This window comes from Suricata suricatta, chromosome 2 (assembly GCF_006229205.1).
Source record: "Suricata suricatta isolate VVHF042 chromosome 2, meerkat_22Aug2017_6uvM2_HiC, whole genome shotgun sequence".
Taxonomy (NCBI): Eukaryota; Metazoa; Chordata; class Mammalia; order Carnivora; family Herpestidae; genus Suricata; species Suricata suricatta.
This window is the reverse complement of record NC_043701.1, coordinates 83353262-83371531: the sequence shown is the minus strand read 5'-3', so window position 1 is coordinate 83371531 and position 18270 is coordinate 83353262. Positions and strand designations below refer to the sequence as shown.

The 18270-nt window shown below is 39.7% G+C and overlaps 1 long non-coding RNA gene across 1 annotated transcript in view; it reads left to right on the top strand.

The window, feature by feature from the left end:
• The window catches only part of LOC115283165, a 41532-nt gene that overhangs the window by 681 nt on the left and 22581 nt on the right, over window positions 1-18270 (top strand). Inside the window, exon 2 of the long non-coding RNA XR_003904962.1 lies at window positions 1172-1237. This is a non-coding gene — a long non-coding RNA (uncharacterized LOC115283165). The remainder of the gene's footprint in view (window positions 1-1171; window positions 1238-18270) is intronic.

Genomic DNA, 18270 nt, shown 5'->3' with positions numbered 1-18270 from the left:
CCCGCCCGCTCGCTCCGCCCCTCCCCGCAGCGCGTCCAGGCCGCGGCCCGCCGACGGCGCAGCCGCCACCCAGGGGTCTCCGAGCGCTGACGTCTCTGCCGCCGCACCAGCCCCAGGGAAGGGCGGAGCGAGGGGGGCAGGGTGGGGCGGGGTTATGGCGACGTGAGGACGCAGCGATTGGCCGCCAAGCTTACGCCCCGCCCTTCTGCGAAGGGGTCTGGGAAGTCAGGTCTTCTACGAGCGGTAGCCGCTGCCCACTTGCGGTTCCTCGCTGCTGGCCTTCTCCTTCCTGGTCCTGCTGTAGGGTTTTGCACTAGCTTCCGGACCTTAAGAGAGACTAAGCAGTGAAACTGCAGGGGCTGAGGCTGGAAGTACTTGAGAGACCTCTATGCGAGGGACAGGCTCTAACCCTGCAGAAGTCTTTTGGCCTCTAGCCTGCTTCCCGTTCTTTTTTCTCCTGTCCCCTCCCCCACCCACCCCGCACTCTGTACTCAATATCTCTCTGTCCTTAATGAAAGGAAAGACAGCAAGATGAGGTATGCAGACGGGTGCTGGGTAACCAGATGTGTGAACCCGGAAAGGTTGAAAACATAGTGGTACCACAAAGCCTTCTGTAGCACACGTGGTTTGGTTCTGCCATTAACTTCAGTGCTGTCTGGCAATAACTGGAAGAGCTTTCTTAGGGTTTTCTAAAACTCGTCATTCTTTTCGCTGGCCCAAGGACTTTAAATCAGAAAGCTGTTTTTGGATTAGAGGGAGGAGCCTATGAGCCATTGAGGCAACCCACAGCAGTCAGGAAGTGGGGATAAGGTCTTGGCGTTTAACCATCGTCTACAAGGCCTTAGCTCGAGGGTGCGAAAGCTGTCCTGGTTCCTTTAAATGCCTTCCTCAGTCAGTTCTTTAGTGCCTTTCAGCATAGCCTTTAGGAGTATGGGTTCTGGGATGGAATCCTGTTTCCTCCTATTTGCTGTGCAACCTTGGCAAGTTACTTAACACGTCTGGGAGAAATAAGGAATAGTGTATATAAGTTATTATTGTTCTTTTCCCATTAATTTGTTTAGATTCAGCTCTACTGTAGTTTGCCCTGATATGCCATTAATAGATCCAAAAGAGTCTTATAAAAGAATTGAAGCGCATTTAGTGATTCTTATTTAAACCTTTTATTTTTCAGATGAGAAAACTAAGGTCAGAAAAACTGATAGACCCATGCTAGAAAGGCAAGTATTCTGATGTTCAGGTTAGTACTTTTTTCCTGGCCCATGCGTCCAGACTTCTTTCCCTCAGACCCTTGCCTGTGTCCTCTTCTCTCTTTCCCAGCCTGTGTATAGTTAATTGCCCAGTCTTACCCCCTTCCTTTCCACAATGACTGTAAAACAGGAAAAGGAGACCTTCCAGAGGTCACAGTGTTCCAAATAGAAAGCAAAACAAAAACTCAAGATACCTTACCTCATTTTAATTTTATTGGGAAAAAATGTTTAATTGCATTGACATTTTTAATGAGTAAGAAATAGCTTTGCTTTCTTCCATTGAGCAAAGGTAAGAAACCCTTCCAAAGATAAGTTCAGCCATAGCATGTCTAAGAAAATTACTGGCAGGAAGTAATACTGATATGAACAAAAACTAGATCAGGTCAGCCCCTCCCTTCCTGTTGGGTATTTTTGAAAATAGCTATTATTTGCATGAAAACAGTACATAGTTATTCAAACAACTACAAAAAAATCCACAGATAACCATTTTATAAAATGTTTGTTACATTCTTCCAGATATAAAGAATAAAACACACATAAAGACATAAAAATATAATATTTCATAAACTGGATCTTATTGTGTATATAGTTCTTTTCTCACTGAACAATATATCATGATTAACATCATTTTAAAAGTTGCATTGGCCCATTAAATGGATGTACCATTATTTATCTAACCAGTATTCTTTTGATATTTTGTTTTTTTCCCAAATTTGTAATATTATAAACAACTCTTTGATGAACTTCCTCATGCACATACCTTTGCACAACTATCTCCTTGCACAGTTAATGTCAGCCAATTCTCCAGTGTTATCAACTGGAAAAAGAAAGTTGTGGTTACTTTGAAAAATATATTTTATATATGAGACTCCCAATGACTAGATTCTCCCATTTGAAACGTAAGCCTTGGACAGTATGTTTGTTTGGTGTGTTTCACTAATGTGTGTCAGAGCTTGTTGGAGCAGAATCGTGTGTGTTGAGGCTCCTTGAAACAAGGTAGTAGACACTGCTGGTTGTTTACAGCAAAATGCTTTCTTCCTTACTAGCAGAACCTGATGATTCTTCAGGGTGATGGTGTGTCTAGTTAAAAATATTTACTTCTCCAGATTTCTATAAGTCATGACTGGCCATGTGACCCATCAATAAAATGAAAATGGATATTGCTAGGAGAGGTCCAATGTTTTATGGAAGAAATGTCCTTTTAGCCATTGGACCTGTACCCATTTTTTTTTCTTACCTGGAACAGTGACACGATGCTGGAGGTGGAGCAGCCGTATTTCAACCATAATAACCAAAGCCTCACACAGTATTAATAGTGTAGGAAACCAGAGGTTCCAGAGCTTGTAACTGCTTTGGAGGGCTAGCTGATTAGCTCTGGGTGGCCCATTTCGAGATTTGTTGTTATGTGAGGGAAAATAAATCCTTCCTATTTAAAGTTTTGTTGTTTAGATTTTCTGTTATATGCACTGAATGAAATTCCAAATTGATAAAACAAGATAGGACAAGTCATAATTTATTTGGCACTGTATGTAGAATTTTTTAATGGAGTGAAATAAAAATAAGGACACAAAATGGAAACAAATAAACAAAAACCATAAAGAAATCACTCTCTAGTACACTTAGTTTTCCTTTAAATACCTACATGTTATAATAAGATTAACAAATCATTCTGTAATAATTAGATTAACATCTGTAAATTAAATTATATTCACTGATATAGTGGCTTTAAAATATGTCAAGTTCTTTGATGCTTCTTCTTCCTACAAAAGGTGGAACTTAATTCCTCTCACCTTGAGTTTAGACTATGTTTAGTGACTTGTTCTCATGAATAGAATGTAGAAATGATGTAGTGTGCATTTGTAGAAAAGATCATAAAGCATATGCCAGTTTTTTTCTTCTTCTCTCTCTGGGATTGCTTGCTGGGGAAAGACAGTTGTCAAGTCTCAGGCAACTTTATAGAGAGGCCCACATTATGAGTAACCAAGGCTTCTGGCCAACAGCCACTGAGGAACCAAGGACTCCTAAAAATAGCCATATGAGTGAACTTGGAAGCACATGCTCCAGCCCTAGTCAAGCCTTCAGATGACTGCATCCCTCATCAACATCTTTACTGACCTTAGGAGAGATCCTGAGCCAGAACCACTCAGTTAAGCTGCTCCCAAATTCCTGGCCCGCAGAAACTATAGGATAATATATGTTTGTTGTTTTAAACGGTTAAATATGGGGATAAAGCAAAGATAACTAATACAGCTGGGTATAATAGAACCTAGCACAATGGCGGGCACATTCATAGGTATTTAATGATTTGTTGTTTGAATAAATAAGCAATTCAATGAAGTAGAATATGTCTTTTTCATTTTAAAGAGTTACATAAAATGCTGGTATTATCTTTGATCCCTGACACCTGTATTACATAGGTCTTTGGACATGATCATAGAGAAATCACTTGTGAATCTTACTGCAACATAAACATGAATAACCCTGGAGGAAACATACAGTGAATAGAGCAGTGGAACCCTTGAGACTTATAATGCTCCCAGTTTTATCGCTGATTAGCTAAGAGCCCATGGCAAGTCACCTAAACTCTCTAAACCTCTATTTCCCTATCCATAAATAGGGGAAAATAATCCCAGCCTGCCTTAAAAGGTGATTAATCACATTGTATGTGACCATGTAATTGAAAAGAATTGACATTATTTTAATTACATTAGGCTCATGAGGTCTATCCTATTTTATTTTTAAGCAATTAAGCATTAAATATTTTAGGTGTGTATACCATGAAGACTTCTTTCAAGAGGTGATACCTTATTATTGATTTTACTGTGTACATTTATAAAATGTCAGCATCACTCATAGTAAGCAGTAAGATTTAAGAGTATGGCAGGAGGGTAGGTTATTATATGTCAGATCTCATTTTATTAGCCTGTTGAAAATTTATTGCACTTTAAAAAGAATACATAATTATGACTGCCTCCTTTTCCTGTTCATGAATTAATTTGTAATTGCGGTTGGGTGTGTGCCCCTCTTTGTCGTAACAGTGGTAGTTAAGCATACATAGTAATAAACATACATTTAACCAATAATTTGGTCTAAGAGTTTATCCTAGAGCAAAATTGCACGCAACAGCAAGAAAATAAATGATAGGATATGTATCTTGCTCTTTCAGTGAGGAAGACTTGGGCACCCAGGGAAGTCTTTATAAAATGGCACATCAGAGGTAATGCAGTTATTGACAATGCACAGTTTAGTGGTGTGGATGACCCCAAAGGTAAATATGTGAGGATGAGTAAGATAGAGCTTTAGTGTAAGATTCAGTCCTGGTTATGTAGTGGAGGAATTAGCTAAACTTCGTAGTTTTCTTGTATTGTTCTTTCTTGCTTTCTGGTCTTCAGTATGACTCGAAATCAGTTGTAACTACTGGCTTAAGTAGGCATCAGGTTATTTGTAGTTGTAGATGACCCCTGTGCTTACTATCTTTATTAACTTGAGTAGGAAGAACTCTAGGGAAAAAAAGGACAGGGCTCACTTTTCTGGGGAGAGTATGCTTTTCAACAGGGTTTCTTGTTTCATATTGAAACTACCTGCCAGGGGGCACCTGGGTGGCTCAGTTGGTTAAGCACCCAACTCTTGATTTCAGCTTAGGTCATGATCTTATGATTCATGAGTTTGAGCGCCTCGTTGAGCTCTGGGCTGACAGTGCAGAGCCTACTTGGGATTCACTCTCATCCCTCTCTCTATCCCCCTACCATGCTTGCTCTCTCTCTCAAAATAAATAAGTAAACTTAAAAAAGGAATAAAAATCCTAAAAGAAAGAAAGAAAGAAAGAAAAGAAAAGACCTGCCAGGATAAAGTATTTTCATCGTATGGAACTATGGAAAAGAGCATTTCCAAACTGTTTCTATTTCTCGCAGCTACATCTTCACAAAATCTGCCAAGATTTTGAGACAGTTGGAAAGGCTAGAGTTATTTTCTAAATTGATTGACACACAAAGGTGATAAAGGTGAAGAATGGAGTAGAGGAGGTGATAAAGGAAAAAAAGTTTAAGAAATATTATTAACCTCACAGGAAGAGGAGTCAACCTGTCTCACAACATATTAGCTTGAAAGTGGAGACTGCCACGGTTGCACTGAGTAACTGTGTCGTCTAGAGAAAGATTTTCGACTTATGAGATTGGGCTCTCCAGGATTACTTCCCCTGTGTTCCTCTAGTACCCTGGAAGAAGAATCAGAATCTTCCTTAATTGTTTTCCCTCGTGGATCAACAAAAGCAGGAAACATTTGTTGTAAATGGAATAGGTGAAGCTAGCTTTAGTTTAAAATGCTACTTCTGGGGGTGCCTGGGTGGCTCAGTCGGTTGAGCGTCTGGCTTCGGCTCAGGTCATGATCTCACGGTTTGTGGGTTTGAGCCCCGCGTCAGGCTCTGTACTGACAGCTAGCTCAGAGCCTGGAGCCTGCTTCAGATTCTGTACCTCCCTCTCTCTCTGACCCTCCCCTGCTTGCACTGTCTCTGTCTCTCAAAAATAAATAAAAAACATTAAAAAAATTTTAAATGCTACTTCTTTTATTGTAAAGAACTAATGTCTTGCACGTTTTAGCTGCATATTGTGGCACACTTGTTCTCGTTTCTTTTAAGTTGTATTTAAATGTGTGCAGATCTAAGAACGGATTGCAGTAGATACTTTCTTGGGTTTCTGGTTGTCCTCCATTGAGAAGTACCCTCTTCCTCATCCCTTTTCCTCCAATTCTCATCTACAGGTTGAATCCTGTTTATAGGAGAGGACACTTCTCTATCCTGGTCATAGCTGAGTGGATAGACTTTGGTCCTCAGAGGAATTGGAGTCAGATTGTCTGTTCTGGGAATTTGGAATTTGGAGAGAAGTTTCTTAGTTTCTGTGGAACACTAAAACTGTAACACAAACATGGACTTATAACCCAGGCATGTAAACCCGAGATAAGGGAAATGTACTCTGGAGAGAAGAAGAGATATGAAGAGGACTGTCCGCAAAGGGTCATGGCCCTGATCTGATTCCCAGAGAGGGAATGAAAGGAGAGACAGTCCTTCTAGCTTTATTTTTCCATGGTGCCCATACTGCAAGCGACCTGACTGCTCTCGAGCTCTGTGGATCCCTACACTGTATTCTCCTATTAAATTACACTGTATTCGTTGTTCTTAGTTTAAATGGCTAATTTTTCCATTCATTAAAATAATACATTTCTAATAAATACCATTTTGTTTATGAGAGATCTAAATAGTACCTTTCATTAATAAGAAGTAAAAAGCATTTTGAAAACTTTGGTCTGAAGAATAATATAAGGCTTATGAAAAACACGCAAAAATTACAGTGTTTTGAATAAGAAGAACATAATGGCAGAGTAGGAAGTTCCAAGAACCCACTCTGCCACAGAAACATTGAAAAATAAGCAGAAACGGTCAGAACCAATCTTGTGAGATCTCTAGAAAACAGTTAAAAGTTTCAGTGAGTACTTCAGGGCCCCCTTGGTGGCCCAGTTGGTTAAGCCTCCAACTTTGGCTCAGGTCATGATCTTTCAGTTTGTGGGTTCAAGCCCCACCTTGGGCTCTGTGCCAACAGCTCAGAGCCTGGAGCCTGCTTTGAATTCTGTGCCTCCCTCTCTCTCTGCCCCTCTCCTGCTCATACTCTGTCTCTTTCTGTCTCTCAAAACTAAAACATTAAAAAAGAATTTTTTCAAAGTTTCAGTGAGCACTGTATCAAGAAGAAGGCAGCTCAAAAGAGTAGGAAGAGTCTGTGGTCATTCTACTTGTCTCTCCCCCAGCCTTTTCTCTGTATGGGGACAGTCTTACGTCAGTGGTTTTAAAGGGGCAACAGTCTTAAGACAGCAGGCATAATGCCACTGAAATCATAAAGAGGCAGAGTCTTCAAGTGTAGCACTAAAAAAGAGCAGCTGCCTGTGTTCCCAGCGTGCCACGGTTTCCCTGGGCTTCCCAGGGAAGCAAACTGACCTTATTCAGAGATTACCATGTTGTCTGTTCTAATCTATCTGGGGTTGCTATGGACTGAATTGTGTCTCCCAGAATTCATATGTTCAGGCCTTAGCCCCTAATGCGACTGTAGGGCTTGTAAAGAAGTGGTAAAAGTTAAATGAGGCCCCAGGGGTCAGACCCTCATCCAGTAGAGCTGGTGTCCTTGTAAGAATAGACACTAGGTCTCATTCTCTCTATCATGTGAGGACACAGATAACTATCTGCAAACCAGGGAGAATTCTCACCAGACAGTGAATTTGGCTGTTACCTTGATTTGGGACTTTAAATCCTCCAGATCTGTGAGAAATAAGTTTCTGGTGTCTAGGCCATCTAGGGTGTGATATTTTGTTATGGCATCCTTAGCAGACTAATATGAGGTAGGCTCTGATGCAAGGTGTTCTGCTTTGTTTTGTCTAACTCAGAACTCAGGTGAAAAAAGCTTGAAAACACTGAAAGCTGAATTAACAATCCTGAGACACCGGAAACAGAGATTACAGTTGAAACATACAACTGACTGCCCAGGGCAAAAGCTAGGTCCAGTTTCTTTGGGAAATTAGGACATTCAGAAACAACTATGTATATGGGAGGATTTAAAGAGCCATGTGCATGCTCAGGGCAAGACATACTCTGAATTCACCGAAGACTATGCTTTCACCTTGGGCTGATCCCTTGGTGCAGTGAAGCCTAGTAAGCTGATGGAGGGCCCTGGCCCAGAACCAATTTGCAAAGCGTTCAGGGACATTTCTGTTACACCACTAGCTGAACATAAGCCAAGGAACAGAGACTACAGTGACCACGATGACAAAGAATACAGTCTACGATAATAATTTGGGAAGGACATTAAATCAAATGGCTGCTACAGCCTTCAACAACCAAAAAATAGAAGAGGAAGAACTTGACTTCTGGTTACATTATAATTGTCAAATGTTTAGACTAGCCGAAAACATTACAAGGCATACAAACAAAGTATAGCTAATTCCAAGGGACCAAACCATCTGTGAGGAATTACTAGACAAAGATTTTAAAACAGCTGTCTTAAATATGCTCCAAAAACTAATAGGAAAAATGGACAAAGAACTAAAGGAAATGAAGAAAAAAGTGTATGAACAAAATTAAAATATCAATAAAGAAAAAGAATTCTGAAAAGGAACTAAAGAAAAATTCTGGAGCCAAGGGGCACAATAGCAACAACGTGGACAAATTGTTGGCTCTAAGACAAAACAGCTTTTATGTAGAAGATTCTGACCTGGTCCCACAGTAGGAGATGGTGTCCCTGAACTCAAAACATAATATTTGTCAGCATTTGGTATGGTTTAGTGGAAAGATCTCGTGTTTTGGCTTAAGATCAGTGTGTTTGAAGCATAGCTATAAATAAAGGTAACCATGGCTAGCATTACTAATTGAAGTGGAGAAAGCTCTAAGAAGGAAGAACTCAGAGTTTAGGGCTTATATAATTTCTGATGCTTGCTTACTATCATATCAGACGCTATAGTAAACACTTCACTCATGGATTTATTTTCATCTTCACACTGACCTCTGAGGAGGTGTTGTCAACTGGTAAAGAAACTGGTTTCCAAAATGTTCTGCCACTTCCCACTCCACCCCATCTCTAAGCAACCACTGACCTGATTTCTGGTACTATAGATTAGTTTGCAGTTTCTAGAATTCTATAAATGGAATTTGTAGAGAGAGCACAATGTGTGCTCTTTTTTCTGGCTTTTTTCATTCAGTAGAATTACTTTGAAATTAAACCATGTTGTTTTGTTCATCAATAGTTCATTCCTTGTTAATGCTGAGTCGTGCTCCATTATAAGGATATACCACAATTTATGTATCCGTTCACTCGCTGATGGACATTTTACCCAGTTGTTTCTGACCCTAAGCCCATGCTACACCCTCACTTACTGTGCGGTCTTGGGAAGCCCAATTATTCTCTCTGAGCCTCAGTTCTTCTCACTGTTAGATGGCAATAGTATTTCTCCCCCACAGGATTGTTATTAGTGAGAGAACATGTGAAACACCTACTACTGTGCCTGTTGCTTATAAATATTTTCTACAGGTAAGAAATTTCTCCAGAAGGAAATCAGAACAAGTATAGCAGTATGGGTCTTTCTGGAGTCTTTCTTCCTGCATTTTCACCAAATTACTAAAGATTTCTCACTGTATTTTCCCTGCTTGTATCTTATCAGGACCCCATGAATATGTTGTTCCCCCTTTTCTCTCTAATCCAAATATGGACACAAACTCATTTTCTTCTTCTCATACCATGTTTGCAATAGAGTGATGTTTTCACAAAAATAAGAGATAAATTAAAAGGCTATAATTACATAAAACCAAGCACTATCAAGGCTCACAGATGCATGCTTCTATGCTAAATAATTCCAGTAGGGTAAGTCAAAGAGCTTTGGGTTTTTTTTTTTTAACATCATTTTGGGGGTGCCTGGGTGGCTCAGTCAGTTGAGCGTCCAGCTTCGGCCCAGGTCATGATCTCGCAGTTTGTTGGTTTGAGCCCCGCGTCAGGCTCTGTGCTGACAGCTAGCTCAGAGCCTGGAGCCTGCTTCAGATTCTGTGTCTCCCTCTCTCTCTGATCCTCCCCTGCTCATGCTGTCTCTCTCTGTCTCTCAAAAATAAATAAAAAACAAAAAACAATTTTAAACATAATTTTGGATTTTACAGGAAAGTTCCAAGAATAGTCTAAAGAATCTTGATACAACCTTTTCCTTGATTATTGCTTTACAATTTTTTTTTTGTTTTACAATTTTCACAACTCAAACTATTCTCTTATTCTCTTGCCTCCAAAATTTAGGGTAATAGTGGCTTTGACAGAAAATGTTCAATTAACTGAGTATGAGAACAAATATAACAACCGTACAATTCCAAAAATCGCTTACTGAATACCTGATAAGTGCCAGAACTACCTGCTGGATGTGTAACTTGGATCCTCTACCACTCTAAACCCTGGAAGGCCAGGACTATTCTTATACCCACTTAGTAGATTAGGATGTTGAGACAGAGTGAGTTTTAGGATATGGCCCAAGGTCACACAGATCTTACAGTGCTGAATGCAGATAAAACCAAACAGATTTCTGGAGCAGGTTTTTAATGCTAATTTTAAAAATCTAGTGTCAGCAAACTACAATGTTTGGGCTAAATCCAGCCCACAAAAGAGCTTTATATAGTCCCAGATCTGCTTGTACAAGGATTACCATCCTCTCACACAGACAGATGGGCACAACCTGGTCTGAGCCTCTTCCTAACCTGCCTTCTGTTTTTCTGTTATCTGGCCGTTTTCTCTCACTGAGTACTGTGATTTCTTGCCTTGCTCACAGAAAAAAAATCTGACTGAGTTTTGACTAACTGACACCATTTTGTCCTTTTACTGAAGGTGGTCTCAAGTCTAAAGTCAGGGTTAATCTTAACCAGGCTGGGGAATTTTGGGGACTTTTTATGGAGACTTACCCCAGATACCTTAAATAATAAAAGTGATACTGGACATGTGATTAAAGGCAGTAACCCTGAGATGGATGCTGTAATTGGTTTGCTCTGATCCCCCTTCAGGGCTGGAAGATTTATTCCCCTCGCTATTGGAAGTGCTGCCCGCAGCCAAGCCCAGCCCTTTCCGGAAACTGCTTCAGGTGCAAACACCTGCCTTAACTCAAGGTCATGACTCCTCTCTGGGTACCCACTTGCACTGACTGGTCGACATAAGGGTGTGGATACCCAGCCTCCCAACCTCAACCTGTAGTATTCCCTAGGGCCATTGCAACATTACAGTCCCCCACTGAAAGACTACACAACTTCTTTCTCTGCACAGCCCTGCTTCCTTCTCTTCTCTCTCACAGGCATTGATCTCAAAAGCAGTTCCTAATGAACTTTATGCATTCCGATCGCTATTTCAGAGTCTACTGCCTGGGGAACCACCCCCCTCCAACACACACAGACCCATGACAAAATCTACAGTAAGAGGAGAATTGTTTCTCAACCCCCTTGAAATCCAAGCTCCTTTTTTAAGTATCTAAGGTCACTAGGTGACATAATTCTGAGTGACTTCTGCCTACCTAGAGTGAGTTCTTCATGCATTGACATGATGTTCCACATGCAAAATGAAGACAAAAGGTCCCAGTGCCATGTGTCCACATGCGAGCCCATAGGCATTTCACCATGCTGTTGAATGTTGATTTGAACAATTACTGTTTTTACATTTTTCACATTTAATCAAAGGTAGAATTTTGAAATACTTTCAGTATGTCATCCCTCTTCATTATCATATTTGCCTTAGAGAAAACCTAAAAAAGACTTGCTTGCACACATATTTTAAGAACACTTGAAAGATCACATACAAGAGACAGTTTTCCTTTTTTTTCTGGTATGTTTTTCAAATGTTTCCATGGTGAAACAACCTGATAGCATAGTAGATACTAGATAAAATGTGTTCTAATCCTTGCTCTGTTACCTACAAGCTGCTTTTTGAGACTCATTATTCTCACCTATAAAAAACAGGTAATGGTGCCCATCTTTCAGAGTGATTGGGTTGGCTAAATGAAGCGATATTTACACAAGGCCTACTATATTCAAGTATTTAATAAATGGTAGCTAATTTTAACAAGTATAATAATGATATAAGTGGATTGGCTAAAAAGTTTTAAAGGAAATATCTTTTCAACAAATATTTCAATTTATTGCCACATTTTTAATCCCCTATTAGCAAATATTAATTGAAAAACAGATATTTATTCTACAGATTTCTATGCTGAAATGTGCATAAATGATCTTCATCCAAGTGCCAATTACCTTTAGTGGCACCTGAGTGGCTCAGTTGGTTGAGTATCCAGCTCTTGGTTTTGGCTCAGGCCATGGTCTCAGGGCTTAGGGGTTTGAGTCCCACAGCAGGCTCCGTAGCCGGCAGCTCAGAGCCTACTTAGAATTTTCTTTTCCTCCCTTTCCCTCTGTTCCTGCCCTGCTCATACTGCCTCTATCTCTCAATATAAATAAATAAACTTTTAAAAAGGGGAGGAACAATTATCTCTAAAGGAAAGGAATTGGAATAAGTGATTTCTAAGTCTTTTTTTTCCCCCAACAGTTAAAGCCTGATGAGTCTATGGATTAGGATGACCCTCCAAAAAATAGAAGCAACTATTTCTGGGAATTTGCATCTTTGTCTGTTGAAGGTGGCTGCATGTCAACCGAATTCTAGTTCTAAGTCTTCTTGACTAATAGTCTACTTGCAAATAATTCAGACTCTCTGTTATACCATTGTCTGTACAAAATGCCTGTCAGTGTACAAGTAGTCAGTAATGATTAAATTATTATAGAAATGGAAGTGATTTTCCTGTATTTAGCCCTAACCTTACTGTTGCTTAAACTCTATTTAAATCGATTATCTATTATGGCTCATTATTTTTCTCTCAATACTAATTTCTTCTGCTGATTAGTGTATTTATACAGAGAGGCAGTTCTGCCCAAACAGGAGGGAAGAATTTAGCTTTCCCTCTGTCACCTGTTAATCCCATCCCCCGGGACTGGTTTCTCTGATGTAATTCCTGCAGCTCCCTCACGTCTTTGGACACGTCCTTGGGGCCCACACCCTCTATTTCATCTTCTGTCTCTGGAATGAGTTGCATACATATGGCCATCCTCTAGAACCTATTTAGAGCCAAGCCTTACCTCTACTTTGGGTTGCACTTGTCTTCTCTGATTGAGTAGATCCAGGCTAGAAGACATACATAAAGCCATCTTTATTTTCCTCCTTTTCTAAATATTTGTTTCTACTCCCATCTTTTTACTTCTTGCCTAAGAAAAGGAGTCTGATCTCCTTTCTTACTGGAAACAGAGTAGCCTTTTGTTTCTCTCACTACTCTACTTCAACCATTTAATATAAATACTAGAACATTGTCAATCAAGGTAATGTTACTCACTCCCTTATACATTGGACTTTTGTCAAGGATATAAATGATGGAAGAAAATGACAGAGGCTAGGAGTTGAGGGTGGAAGGTGGAAGGTGAGTAAGGAGGTAACACTTTACAGTTAAAGCCTGAAATATCTAAATGAAAGATGAAGGTGATATACAGAAACAAAAGAAACTTCCAGGGGTGCCTGGGTGGCTCAACCAGTTAAGTGGCAGACTCTTGATTTTGGTTCAGATGAAGATCTCATGGTTTGTGAGATTGAGCCCTCTCCCAGCTACCCTCCCCTCCCCGGCTCCCCCATGTCAGGCGGTGTGCTGCCAGGATCAGGATGGAGCCTGCCTGAGATTTTCTCTCTCTTTTTCTTTCCCCCCCCCCCCCCCCGCCCCATCTTTTCTCTCTCTGCCCTTCCCCTGCTAGTGCATGCACATGCCCACATACTCTCTCTCTCTCAAAATAAATAATCATTTAAAAACAAAAGAGAGAAAATCCAGAGTTCAGGAGAACCAGAACTCCAGTCCCATGAGAGTGGAATTTGTGCCCAGTATAAAATGTAGAAAGATAATGGGGGCAAGAAACACACATGTAGGACAGGAAGGAATTAAAGGAAGGAATAGAGATCAGGACATTAGCTAGTTTTGCTTCTCATGACCAGTTGCATTTTATAGTGTCACTGCCTTTTATCTTTTAAGTGCACACATATCCCCCCCCCACCCCCGCCAACTTACCAATATACATGAGTACAAATCTCCCTAGAGTGTGAGAAAGGAAATAAGAAGAGATGTTGTACTCCAGGTTACCCAGCTGATGACTGAAAAGCCAATTCCCCTTTCTTCTGCTGTATGTTAAATACGTTTTTGTAAACGATTGTGATAGTGTTTTAACACAGTTTCTGTTGAAAAATGCATACTTGGAATTGGATCACCTTAAAATGAATTTGGGGGATACAGCCCACATGGAGACAGGGGACTTTTTCTAGTCCACTATATTAACTATCTAGAAATTGCAGGTGAAGAAAATTCAGGTTAAAAGGTGACTTGTAAAAGGCATTATGATCAAACTGAACTAAAATTATAATTTCATGCACTTCCATTCAGTCTGTGAGCCTTCTTTTCTACTGGATCTCTAGGGAGCCTTGAAGAGATTATTGGTGGAGGGGAGGGGGCAGTAGGGAAGGGAACAGACTAACCACAGTCTGACAAAAAGATCACTTTCTTTTCCTTTCTCTCTCTCCTGCTTTGCATTTGTATTTCTCTTCCCATCTATTTCTTTCCTCCTCCTCCCCCTTTTTCTCCTCTCTGTTTTCCTATGGGGGGGGGCAGAGGTAAGGTTGCAGACATTGTTTTTCTCTTTTTCTTTGCTTCCTGGTCTTTCACTGCCTTCAGTGTTTGGTCTGCCTGCTTTCAGTCTCTTCCTTCTTATTTTTCAGTTCTTGTTTTTATATCTGCCCTTCCTCGTAAAGAAAGGCATATCTTTATTACTCTCTTTAAGAGAAAAGTTTACGCTCTTAACTCTTTCTGGCTCTGTGCTAAGCATTATGAAGAGGAAATTACGTAGGCAGCGTCTGACTCCTCCAGTATACAATCTACTCCGAGTCCGGCTGTGATTTTATAACACCCTTATGATTCTTGACATATTGTTTGTTTCTCAGTCCCATTAAAAATCTGGTGATAACAATGAACTGCCTCCTTCCAAAAATGCCTAAGTCACAGACATACCCATTCTGCATGCAATTTCAGAAGGTTCAAAAACCCCCTGGACCCCTTGAGATTCTGTGACCTCGGATCAAGAATCCTGCTGGTCGTTTCAATACATTCACAAATATCACACAGTTTGAGATAGAAATCTTAAAACATCATAAAACTTAATCGATTTTAATTCATTTTGTTAAGAAAATCAACAGGCTATATTTTGTATGGTGGGAGAGGTGAAAGAGGAAGAAATGTTATCAGATTACAAGTAGACTGTAACATTATCCACAAGAGCCAACATTTATGGAGCACTGCCCACATAACTATGTATAAAATTCCTACATGATACAGCTGCTATAAAAATTATGTATATGTACACGTATATACAAATATATGTGTGTATAATACATAAAGGATGTATAATACAAAATTTTATATGTCTGTTAAATTTTCACAACAGCTGCATCATGTAGGATACATAAGGAAATTGAGGCTCAGAGAGATCAAAGAGCTACCTGAAGTCACCTGTTAGATATAGATAAGGATCCTAACCCACATCTAACTTTAATGCCCCCTTGGTGGATAATTTCCTCTTTATTTTTTCTGTTCAGCACAAAACTTAGGGCATAGGAGGTATTCATGGAAGGTTAGAGTGTTGCTTGAATTACACCAAACAGTCAACTACAGAACCCCCCTGCAGTGGATGCTGAGTCTTGAGGCCACTCTCCCCACCCCTAGTCCCCATTTAGTTTCATTTCTTTAGAGAAAAGGAAGGGGGGCATTTTAATAAGTTCTGGGGCACCTGTGTGGCTTAGTCAGTTAAGCATTCAACTTCAGTTCAAGTCATGAACTCGTGGTTCATGAGTTCGAGCCCCACGTCAGGCTCTGTGCTGAACAACTCAGAGCCTGGAGCCTGCTTTGGATTCTGTGTCTCCTTCTCTCTCTCTCTCTGCTTCCTCCCCTGATCTCATTCTGTCTCTGTCTCTGTCTCTCTCTCTCTCTCAAAAACAAATAAATATTTTTTAAAAATTAAAAAAATAACAAGATCTGAAGAGTAGAGGGAGTCTGCAAAATTGCAGAGAAATATAGTAATTTTCCTCTATTCATCAGAGAAATATGGCAGTTCTAGCAGTGTGAGGGTAACAGGCTTGAATGTGCCAGTTTTCATTTAGAAGGAATTACTGCCAAGTTAATACAATATTAACTTGAGGAAACCAGTTTTGATTTAGTAAGTCCTCTGAACATTAAAAGAGGCGTTCTGACTGAAGCTCCTGAAACATAAAGAATGATTTGAAACATGCCTAGGAGGAAAATACAGCGATTGTAGCATAAGGAAGTTCTCAAACGAAAGTCTGATTTTAAAGGAAAAAGAATCCCACTGATTGAATAAATTGTCAGTAAGTTGTTCAGAATGTATATGTACATATTCTATCTGTGGTTAGCTAATGAAGGAAGCTGTAATTTGAAGAGAATTTGGTGAGGAAAATGAAAGCAATGCCAGAATGTGGACAACTCTGAGATAGAGGCTGATTATATTTCAAAAGAATACTTCTAGGGAAGCTAAATAAACACTCAACAAAGTTGAAGAGAAACTACTTAGGAAGTAACTATAATCTTAGAAGCCAGTCAAGACACTGCAATAATGAAGGATCAGTGACTATGTTTGTTTGATTGATAGTTTCATGATTTAAAAATAAGCCCATTTTGACTTCAGGCCAGGGCAAGTTCATGATGCATAGTTTGTTTGTTTTTATTATTTTTAAAGTATTTATTTACTTAGGATTTTCACTTTTATGAAAAAACATAAAAAACAAAAAGAGCAATTAGTGTTTATAGATAAAGTGAGTACCCGAGCAGTGAGAGTGCAACCCCAAGCTCCTTCCCAGGGAACTACACTTAGCACCTCAGCCTCAAGCTGCCATAGCTTTGAATTGTATCCATGGGCATCTGTGCTTTATCTCAAATTATTCTGTGCTTTCATTAGCAAGATGTGCCTTAAAGGTATCAGAAAAACCTAAGAGAGGTTATTTTTTGGGGGTCTGGGAACTCTAAAAAGTTTTCCATGTAAGTTATGCTGATTACTTTCTCACTTTATGTCATTTTGATTTACAAAAGCTTTCATAGTTTCAGATAGTAAATGAAAACCTCTACAGCAGTTGGCAAGATACCCTCCAAAGGAGAGAGAGTCCCTCCTGGAATGGAATTCTCAGCAAGTTGAATATTGTGAGAATAATAGGGAAAAGGAGAAGATTGCAGGTTCCAGTTATGGGTGCATGGACTAATAAGAGGACAGCTACCCACTCAGGCACTATGGAAAGATCAGAGGGCACTGCTGGGGCTTCAGTGCTCAAAGAACTCAGAAATATCCAATAAAATTCCTGTCCTACGGAAAATGCTCCTATGAAGAGAATTCAAACTGAGCAGGACAGGAACTCTCAGGACAAAGCACTTTGTCTGGGAGAAGGTAGGGTTCCAAAGGTGGCAAATCTCAGGAGTGGGTATGACTACACAGAGAGGCTATTAATATCTTTATTTGTATCTTTATCTACCTACCTGTGTTCTTGGTGATAACAATAGAGGAGAGGGCTCTCAAGCAGTGAAGGTAGGAAAGCTACCTTAGTGCGTCTCCGTTCCCTACAAGTGAATCACTTTCTAAAGACATGGAGCATTTGGATTTGTTTATATATGAACAACAGAAAATGATATTGGCAAGCACTAAATATACTGTTATTTTTTAAAATGTGCTAAGTGATGAAATAGTGGATAATTAATATAGTCTAGAAAATATACAACAAAAACCAGATGAAAATCAAATAATAGAATTATCTAAGAGAACTTAAAAAAACAAAAATTATAAAAGGACAGCATACATTATACTTAGGAAATTGAGAAATGAGGTGGCTAAACATCAGTTGGGAATTGATAGGATTCCGAACTGGGCTCAAGTCACTGTGAGGGCTGCTGCCTTTCCAGCTCACCCTTACTTACAAATGTGCCCCTTTTTGGTCCCAATTGAAATCTACAGAGTCCCCTTTTTGCTGCATGGCTCTGAACTTTAATTTTCTCCAAACCCCTTGAATCTGTGAAACTCTCATCTTTTCAGCTGCTATTCTCAGATTCCCTTATTTTCTGGAGCAAGTCCCCATAAATCCTCACTGCCTTACTGAGGATTCTTCAAATGCCTTCACATTGTTCTGAGAAAACCTAGTCCAATATGGTCAGAAGTAGAAATTGGGAAATATAGTTTACAAAGGAGGAAAATGAAGAAAAAGGGAAAGAAAAAGAAAGAATTCAAGAGAAAAATGAGAGCTATAGAAGATAGGAAAGAAGATCCAACACAGGTGTAATATGTGTTGGAGAAAGTGAATTAAAGTAGTAGAACAAGACAAATGCAAAATTCCGTAATACAAGAATGTTTTCTGAAAGA